Genomic DNA, 10001 nt, shown 5'->3' with positions numbered 1-10001 from the left:
GCTTAGAAGCCCCATTATTTTCAGTGGGACTCACTTCCAGCAAAGAGTGCATGTGCTCTACTTGACAAAGGCCATGCCTATATTTTCATACCCTCCAACATTTTTCCAATGAAAATAGGGGCGTCCTATTCAACAACAACAACAACAACAACAACAACAACAACAACAACAACACTTTTTTTATTTATATCCCGCCCATTTGACTGAGTTGCCCATCTGGGCAGCTTCCAACGTATATAAAAACAAGATAAAACTATACAGGGCTGCCTTCAGGTGCCTTCTAAAGGTTGCATAGAAACTTGGCTCCAGGGCTGCATAAGTCCTTGCCCTCCAACATTTCTCTGATGAAAATAGGGATGTCCTAAGGAAAAGTGGGACATTTTGAAATCAAATCAGAAACTGGAACGGCTTCTGTAAATCTGGGACCGTCTTTGGAAAATAGGGACACTTGGAGGGTCTGTGTTGTACAGGATACACTTCTATTTGGAGAAGAAAGACAAAAGAGCCACAAGAAGGGAGAGCAGGACTCTTGTGGTTGCCCATCACCAGTTAGTGGCCATACATGCCACTTGGTCACTCGAGGAGGAGAGGTGAGGCGGTAGAGAGGCCTGGGCTGCATGGTTGCACCAGCAGAACCAATCTGATTCTCCTGGTGGTGCATCTGCACTGCCGTCCAGCTGGTACCTGTTACATCAGCAAAGCAGCTTCTTCCAGGAATGATAATGACAATGCTGCTGCTTAATGATTTTCTACCCTGTTCTTCCACTGATGTGCTCAGAGCACCACAGAGGAGAAACAATAACCGCAATGCACAGGGAAAGTCTCCGTTCAGCCTGACTGTGGGCTGATCCAAACCTGCATAGAGGAGACCCATTGAAATGAAAGTTCCTGTTTCATTGGGTCTGCTCTAAGGATGGTGAAGGCACTGTACATTTCAAGAAGTGCAGTACACCTTTAAATAGTCATGGCTTCCCCCTGGGAGCTGTAGTTTTTTTAAAAAGTTTTTTTTTTTAAAGAGTGCTTAGAATTGTTAGGAGACCTCTAGCCCTGTCAAAGAGTAGTTTAACAGTCTCTCCTCTTCCCAGGGAACTCTAGGGATGGTAGCTCTGTGAGGGGAAGGGGGGCGCCTAACAACTCTCAGCACCCTTCACAAACTACAGCTCCCAGGATTCTTTGGGGGAAGCCATGACTCTTTAAAGTGGTATGGTACTGCTTCACTGTTCCTTGTTTCCTTCTTCCTTGGGTGGAGCCCTGCAACTTTTATTCTATTCTGTGCTTGTGTGTGTGTGTGGGGGGGGGGGAATAGTATCTGGCTGTTCTGTGAGGCTGAAACTATACTTCACATTCAGCTCCCCGCAAACAGTACAGCCAACCTGAGCCTGTTTCATTTTATAACTGCATTTGATACTTGAGGGGGAACTCCATATTTGACATTTTGACTACAGTCATGCCTCGGGTTACAGATGCTTCAGGTTGTGTTTTTTCGGGTTGTGGACCGCCGAAACCAGGAAGTACCGGAATGGGTTACTTCCGGGTTTCAGCAGTCACGCATGCGCAGAAGCGCTAAATCGCACTTTGCGCAGACGCAGATGTGCCGAGTCGCAACCCGCACATGCGCAGATGGGTATGGGCACTGTGGGTTGCGGATAGTGCGGGTTGCGAATGTGCATCCCACACGGATCATGTTCGCAACCTGAGCATCCACTGTACAGTGGTACCTCGGGTTACATTCACTTCAGGGTACATACGCTTCAGGTTACAGACTCCGCTAACCCAGAAATAGTACCTCGGGTTAAGAACTTTGCTTCAGGATGAGAACAGAAATCGTGCTCCGGCGGCATGGCAGCAGCAGGAGGCCCCATTAGCTAAAGTGGTGCTTCAGGTTAAGAACAGTTTCAGTTTAAGAACGGACCTCTGGAACGAATTAAGTACTTAACCTGAGGTACCACTGTACTTCTATGTACTGTGCATGTAGAGTGTGGAAAAATGTCCTCTTCTTGACATTTTTTTTCTTCCTATGTGAAGAGAATGTGTTTTCAAATGTACCATTCCTCCCCCTGCAGTCATATGTTGTACTTTTCAGGAAGGGCTGTAGCATTTGTTGTTTTAAAATGTGTTCCTTGGCTCTGTGTGACTTAGGAAGGAACTGATATATGTGGAAACTGGTCACACTGGATCAGCTCTTAGGGCCTTCATAGCATCATAGCAGGCCATGTTCCTGGTTGAAACCTATCTTCCTTTGCAACAGACTTAAAGCCTTCTGAATAAACTGACAAATATTGTCCATTCAGCATAAGCATAATATTTGCTCCGGCTATAATATGCAATAAGATTGCTGGGAATGAAAATGAAAAGTTCATTACGCTCCTTTAGCTGTTAGCTGTAAAAAGATAATAAGGAATTAAGATTTTATAACATGTTTTATTTTTTTAATAATTAACACATGGAGATATAATAAAAGGTTATAATTATAGTAATGGCTGCCGTACCTGGGCGTTTTGCTGAGGCAAGCGCAATGCAAGAATGCTCAGTGTTATTGCATAGCTGGGAACCAGCGAGGCTGCAGTGTAATGTGCAAGTTTGTTTTGTAAGTAATAATAAAGTATTTATAAATAGAAATATGAAATAAAATGCTACCATATGCTACAAGTAATAGTCGGGAGCTTGCCCTTAGTGGAGAGAAGGTGGAATTTGAGTTTCCACGCGAAGGTGGATACAGTACAAACACATCCATGTGATAATTGGGTAGGCAGCTTAGGTTTCAGCCCTTAGTGGGGGAGGGGGTGAAGGGAAGAAACAGTTAATCATATAATTAAAAGCTACTTAAGATTCCTCCCAAACTGTGAAACTTCATTCAGATTTGCGACTTGTGAATTATTTATCACCGTTTAATTTTTAATAAATGTCCACATGCAGTGGATAAAATTTCCACTTTTGAGAGAGATGCACGGCTCCGATTCCAGGCTTATGTGCAATTATTTTGAAATTATAGCGTACCCTCGGCCCAGAATATCATTCACATGGGTTATTATACATTTCCCTCTTTAAAAAAGAAAGAAAGAAGCTCAGATATGGTGCTGTAACTTTAAAGCAACTGATCTGAACATGGATTTCCATCTCCTCAGATAATATTAATTAGTGCAGTCTCTTTAAAGTTGTGATGGCCTGTTCCTCTATATGCTTTTCTCTCATAGTGCTCATTTTTAAACTCTCTAAAAACCAATGGGGAGGATATAGCCCAATCCGGAGAGCCATTCTACATCTAGACTCGCCCTCACGATGGTGCAGAGATTCAATTTGTATTCATGCTGTTGCCTCAGCTGCCATCAGTGTGAATAGGGAAAAGGAGGAGGCCAACAGTGGCAATATGGCCATTCACTACACCTTTAAGACAAACACCAATATCAAATTACTTTTATACAGATCTATGGAAAACTGGGCATACATGGGTACTGTGTCCCCAACCTTCATAAAGGGTATTGTAGAGCCAGTCAAAGAGCAACCCAAAAGATCAAGTGGCTGGAAGAATTGCTTTGTGTTTACAACATTTGGAGCTTTTTAGATAAGGAATAAAGTCAGGTAAGAGGAGACATCCTAATGGTGCATAAAATTATACATGGTGTGTGGAGAAAGTGTGTAAGGAAAGGTTTTTGATCCTTGGGTCATACAGACTCTCCAAGATATTCCAGGGACAGTCCCAGAATTACAGAAGCCGTCCCAGTTTCTGATCTGATCCTGGAAGTTCCTGCTTTTTGATGTCCCTATTTTCACCAGAGAAATGTTGGAGGGTAGAATAGGATGTATGTATTCCCATCTGAGAAATGTTGGTGGAGGGGATGCAATGAATGCTGGGAGATTCAGCACACACGAAAAGAAGTATTTCTTCATACAGTGCACAGAGTTTGCTACCTCAGAATGTAGTAATGTCCCTCAACTCTAATAGCTTTAAATTGGGGTTAGACAGACTCCTTGAGAATAAGGCTGTCATTGACTGCCACAGCTGTGATGGCTCTGTAGTTCCTCCAGTACTGAAGGCGGTATGTCACTGAATACCAGCTGGTGCTGGGACTTACTAGCATACCCTCCAACATTTCTCCGATGAAAATAGGGACATCCCATTCCATAATGATAGTTTTTACTGTTTATACCCCACACATCTTACTGGGCTACCCCAGCCACTCTGGGCAGCTTCCAACATATATAAAACCATAATGAAACATTAAACATTAAAAACCTTCCCTATGCAGGATTGCCTTTAGATGGCTCGGGGGTCAGATAACTCCACATTCCTCCAGTGAAAATAGGGACATCCTACAGAAAAATGGTACATCCCAGTATCAAATCAGAAGCTGGGGTGGCTTCTCTAAAGCAGGAAAGCAGGGGCATTTGGAGGGTCTGCACTAATAGGCAGAATGCTGCTGTCCTCATGTCTGTATGTGGGCCTTTGGTCTGATCCAAGAGAGCTCTCATTGTCTTCTTAAAAGTATTTTCCTAGGATTAGTCTGAATGGGTTACTTCACGGGAATCGTGTCTTTACCCCTTCCCCTCTGTTCTTCTTATTAAATTCTTCAATATAAAACTGAAAAATGAGAAGGGAAAATAAAATCCTAGCAGTTGAACCTATTTGGGTTTTGTTTATTTTAGCGCTTAGAACTTTGCTGGAATTCTCTTGTTTTTGTTAATATAGGTTCTGCATGGTTTCAGTTGTCTCTGTCTTCTTGAAAGTGAAATGAATGTTTGGAGAAGTTAGTAGAGCAATAAGAAGAAGAAGAAGGGAAAAAAAAGGCAGACCCTGTATTTTTCCAAGAGATAATGAGACAAAGCAACTGCCCATAACTTTATGGCTCTGGAAACCAGTCAGAATGATAGAGGCCCTGAAAATGACAACCAACAACATCTATTTACAAAACTCAAAAAGGGTCCACAGATTAACAGCCTCACGAGTTGCCTCAATTGTAGAGAAATTCAACCGTCGTGGTGTTTTGCGTGCTGAGGTCCCCCAAAACACCCCTACCCCAATAACTCACACATCACACATAATTTTTGTTTAAGGTTTTTCGCATAATTTTGGCCACAACTTTATTATCATACAAATTGTGAGTGGTTGCTTAGGCATTGGTTATGACTAGCTATCCCCCCCGCCTTGGGGGATAGCACTGACTCCCGGATTCCAGCGAGAGTCAGTGTGGAGGAACAAGATCAGGGACAACTGGAGCTGCGACACAGACCCTCAGTTCCATCCCCGCATGCTCCTTGGAGTTTACGCGGCCCGCACCCGATTCCAGGGGTTTGGACGAAGGGATGGTAAGCCCCAGAATTCCTTTAATGGAATTCCCGTGCAGCAGCAGCATTGGAGGGGCAGGCACAGCCAATCCATACCCCTCCACCAACCAATTTAACCAATGCCTAACCGCCAACCTTACAAGTTGTGACGATTTGCTACGCAGTAGGCAAAACCCAATTGGCACACACTAATCAGCCAAAAGGAAAATTCCTACCAGGCCCCCGCACCAATGCGAACGACCCCATGACAGACATAGCAAGGTCAAAGCCGAAGCCCAATCAAGGGAGGGTGGGCGGGTGATCCGGTGTCCACAGCGAAAGAGAAAGGAACATGCTGTGGACCTTGCTTAAATAACCACTGATCCCACCCCTAAATTGGCAACATCAAATTTACCCCAGTAACACCAGCCTCCAATCTGATCCAAGCCCCTTGAATCAGCCTGGCCGGCAACCGTGGGTGTTTTGTCTGGCCCCATCCGCAACACGTGCTCTCTTTTTAATGAGAACACGCTTTGCAGCATAGTAATTTTAGGAGAAGTAGACAGGGACAGTTTGGATCTGGGACCGGAAGATACAGTAGCAGGAGCGAGTTAAAGTGGTGCCTTGGGCTTATGTATGGGCATGTCATAGAAATATCTGGATAAAAAGGAAAATGTGAAACTGCCACTTAGGCAAAGAAAGAGAGAAAAAGAGAATGTAGGCACTTGGACATAAAAAGGGTATCTGATCCCCAACCCCTCTCAAAAACCTGTCACTGATTTTGGCGATTGTTTCTGCTGTTATTAGTTTCCAGATCACTGCCAGAATCTGATATTAACTGTGGACGGGACACAGCAGCCAACTCCTAGGGTCTGTGGTCCCTTCGGCCTCCTCCCCAATAAAATATTTGAGGGGGCCGTTCACCTCCAGAGTTGATGGTTGTGGTGTTTGCCTGTTCATTTAGAAAAATGTTTGAACAGGGGGGAGAGATAGGGTTAAAAATATAGACCAATAGGAAAGCCAGAAGCGGAGCCTACCTGTGTATAAAAGGGCTTAGCCCGAGGTTTGAGTTGTTGTTGGGAGCTGTTGGTGGGTAGGTGGTTGGTTTTAGTGAGTTGGCTGGTTAGGAAAGGCAGTTGGAGAAGCAGTTGGTAGGCAGCTGGTAATAGAGAAAGAGTTAGGGCAGTGGGTTCTTGAGTGAGGGGAGGTAGAAGAGATAGAGAAAGGAAAATAAGACTAAGAAAGTAAAGAGCAACAATGTTTGGAATGCCGTAAAAGTTTGTTTGTGTCTGAAATAAAATACACTTTTTATTAATTGAGAACCTGACTGAGGCTGAAGTGATTTACCAGGGAGGACCTGGTTGGTGGCAGCGGATTAGTGGTGTACGGGTCAATAGTCCGTGAGACGACCGGGGGCTCCGTACGAACGCTACAATGGTCATCACAATTCAAATAGTGTGTGCGTGCAGTGTCATGTGATCGATCATGCAGGGTGGGGCTTACTGCCTCCCCACCCCAGGAGGGGATAGGTTGATGGCTTAAAAGGTTAGATCCCTTTCACAGCAACATGGCCCTGATCCAAACCATTTCTCCCTTCCAATGCAGTTACTTTTCTGAAAAGTACTTCTATGTAATGTGTAGTTCGGCACTCTGACATTCAGGGCCCTTTTAGATTTGGGAAATATTAGAAACACCTCAGTTTAACCTGCAGGCATGGTAGGACACAAGACTTTTCATTAAATAAGTCTTTCTCTTTGTCTGAGAGTTCTATACACATCCCACCTGCGATTACTTCCTTGGCAAGGAGCAGATATTTGACGTTAAGGAGATGTTAATGCAACTCTGCAACATCTTTAAAGACTTCAGTTCATACAAGGTTATGTAACCAGCGTTGCAAATCCTCAGATCTACCTGCCTGCCTGCCTATCTACTTACCTTACATATTTCAGGTCACATATATTGTCATTGCATAATTTATGATATCAATATCTCTTGTATTTCCCTTTTTCGATAAAGTCCCGGCTGCTCATGTTACTTTACCATCCGCTTCCTGCTGCTCCTCCTGTGCAGCAAAATAGTGAAACTGTGAGTGTATTTATTTAGTTAAGCAGGAAAGGGATGGGGGAAAAAAGATCTACAAGAACCTGATTGTTCCTGATTGAAAATTTTGTCTGATTTTTCCTCAGTGCATCCCTCCATCCTGCAACCTTTGATTTGCTTGGATCACTTCTTTGTTGATTGGGAGAGGGGGGTGGGAATCAGCCCTTCACCATGGGTGTCCTTTAATTCAAGTTGAATCCAAAGTATAACTTTTGATTACGGCAGAAAGTAAACTCCGATAGGATTAAGGAACCCCTCTAGGAATTGAGTGCATATTTGTTGGGACTTAAAGCATTCCCTGAATAGCAATTTATTTTCAACCACAACAAACATTTCTTTTGCTTAGATCTACCGTCCTTGCCACCATAGCCTCCTATCTTGCGTTCCTTTTGAACTGCTTGCCAGTAGTAGGCTTGCTAAAAATAATTTATGTGTCCGTACACCGCTATATCACAAGCACATTTGCCTCAGATGTTTACCGTTTATCTCCCTTTTCTTCTCAACTGCATTGCAATTCAGTTTTGGATGCTGATTGTAATGTTCCTAGGGTCACCAAATTCCATAATGGACAGGGTTCGCACCTCTGCAGTATACCCCATTTTGAAGCAGAAGAAGGGCTAAGAGGGGGAGGAATGGAAATCAAACCCACAACAAACACTTGGGGATAGGGAAAGACTACCAGACACCACCAAGTTCGAGTATATATTGTAAAATCTATACATAATAATCTGCTCTGCAAAGACAGATTCACTTTCTTTTATTATTACTTAATTGCGCCCAGTGAATCGATGCAATGTTTCTTTTTTAAAAAAATACTATTCTTCTACTACTTCTACCTCTCTTTGCTTCTCTTAATTACTGATACATTTCTGAATACTTTATATAGCAAATTGTATTGTCTGCTAAAAATTCATTATATAATACGTTTAGCATTTACCTTTATAAAACCATGTGTACGGCCACAAATCTTAAAAAACCAAAAGCTTAAAAATATCAGATGTTGTCTGGGCCATGAATTGGTCTTCTTCAGTGATGTTTGTAGCTTATAAAGTATTTCACGATAATTTTAGTTGTTCATTAAAATGTTATTAACAGGTTTCTTTTACATCTGTGGTTATGCAACCATTTTATAAAATTGCAAGGCATTAAATTTATTATATGTTTTTGATAACACATAGACTAACTTGGTGGTGCTGGATATTTATTTATTTTAATCCCAATGCAAAGGACGTGTTAGGATTATTTCAACTGGTGCTTTTGTACATGTACAAGAGCTTTTGGTCCAGCAGGCTCAGATTTAGTGTCCAATAATATTATTAGTGTCCAATAAAATTATTATTATTTGTACCTAGCTCATCTGGTTGGGTTGCCCGAGACACTCTGGGTGGCTTCCAACACAAAAAAGAACATAATAAAACACCCAACATTAAAGACTTCAGATGTCTTCTAAAAGTTGTGTAGTTCTTTAATCCCTTGACATTTGATGGGAGGGTGTTCCACAGAATGGGTGCCACTACTGAGAAGGCCCTCTGCCTGGTTCCCTGTAACTTCATTCCTCACAGTGAGGGAACCACCAGAAGGCCTTCAGAGCTGGACCTCAGTGTCCAGGCTGAACACCACAACCCATGAATCCTGGTGAACCTGTCCGGTGGTGGCTGGTAACTGAGTGCCAGGAGTAGACCTCATATACCATGTGAATCTCTCCCCCCCCCCCCGCTCTGGAGTGATACTACATTGGTGGCCCTTTGGCCCTGGGTTTAGGACAGACAACAAACAAACACATATTCACAAAATGCACAACTAACCTATGGAATTCTCTATCACCATGTGTGATGATACCTCCTAACATTAAATGGCTTCAAAAAAGATTTGGACTCGCCCAGAGGGGAAACTTCCATGTTAAGACGAACAAGTTATCTGAGTACCAGATGATGAAAAAATGAAATCTTACTTGAGCATTGGTAGCTATTAGCTGAAAATGAAAGAATAACTATAATCCCACAAGACTGATCACCTTTCTGCACTATGGCCTGATTTATCTATTTGGCATAACACATTTATCCAGTATATCACAGTACAGTTACCAAGGATATCTTTTTGCCAAAATTATATCTCAGTAAAGTTTTTTATATATATCCCCACCCTGGTTTACTAATTGTTTTGAAATGAGATGAATAGGGAGCATCTTCTTAGCCTATCGTCATTGCCACCAAACAAAATGTTGACATCTCTTCAAACATTTCCACCGACTAAAGAAGAACAGAAGCTTTGCTCACTAAATCTCAGTAGCGTTAAAGCTTGAACATGTGCAGTGAGGTGTTTAATTAACTCGCAGGGCCAACTCTTGCCAACTGTGCAAGCCTAATGTCTACACAGAAGTAGTAGAAGAAGAAGGGTTTGGATTTGATATCCCACTTTATCACTACCCAAAAGAGTCTCAAAGCGGCTAACAATCTCATTTCCCTTTTCCCCCCACAACAAACACTCTGTGAGGTGAGTGGGGCTGAGAGACTTCAGAGAACTGTGACTAGCCCAAAGTCACCCAGCAGCTGCATGTGAAGGAGCAGAGACTTGAACCCGGTTCACCAGATTATGAGTCTACCGCTCTTAACCACTACACCACACTGGCTCTCAGTGCT

At 42.9% G+C, this 10001-nt stretch overlaps 1 long non-coding RNA gene across 1 annotated transcript; it reads right to left on the bottom strand.

Moving 5' to 3' along the window:
• Positions 1-2867: 2867 nt before the first annotated feature.
• LOC310846698 lies at positions 2868-6570 on the bottom strand. The gene is made up of 2 exons (XR_014565486.1): positions 6300-6570; positions 2868-3384 (listed from the first exon to the last, which is right to left on the bottom strand). It is a non-coding gene; the product is annotated as an uncharacterized lncRNA (long non-coding RNA).
• Between the last annotated feature and the right edge of the window lie 3431 nt (positions 6571-10001).

The sequence above is a fragment of the Podarcis gaigeae genome, assembly GCF_964106915.1.
Source record: "Podarcis gaigeae genome assembly, chromosome: 6".
NCBI classification, from domain to species: Eukaryota; Metazoa; Chordata; class Lepidosauria; order Squamata; family Lacertidae; genus Podarcis; species Podarcis gaigeae.
Note: the sequence above shows the minus strand (reverse complement) of the source record. Positions and strands in the feature narration are given on the sequence as shown.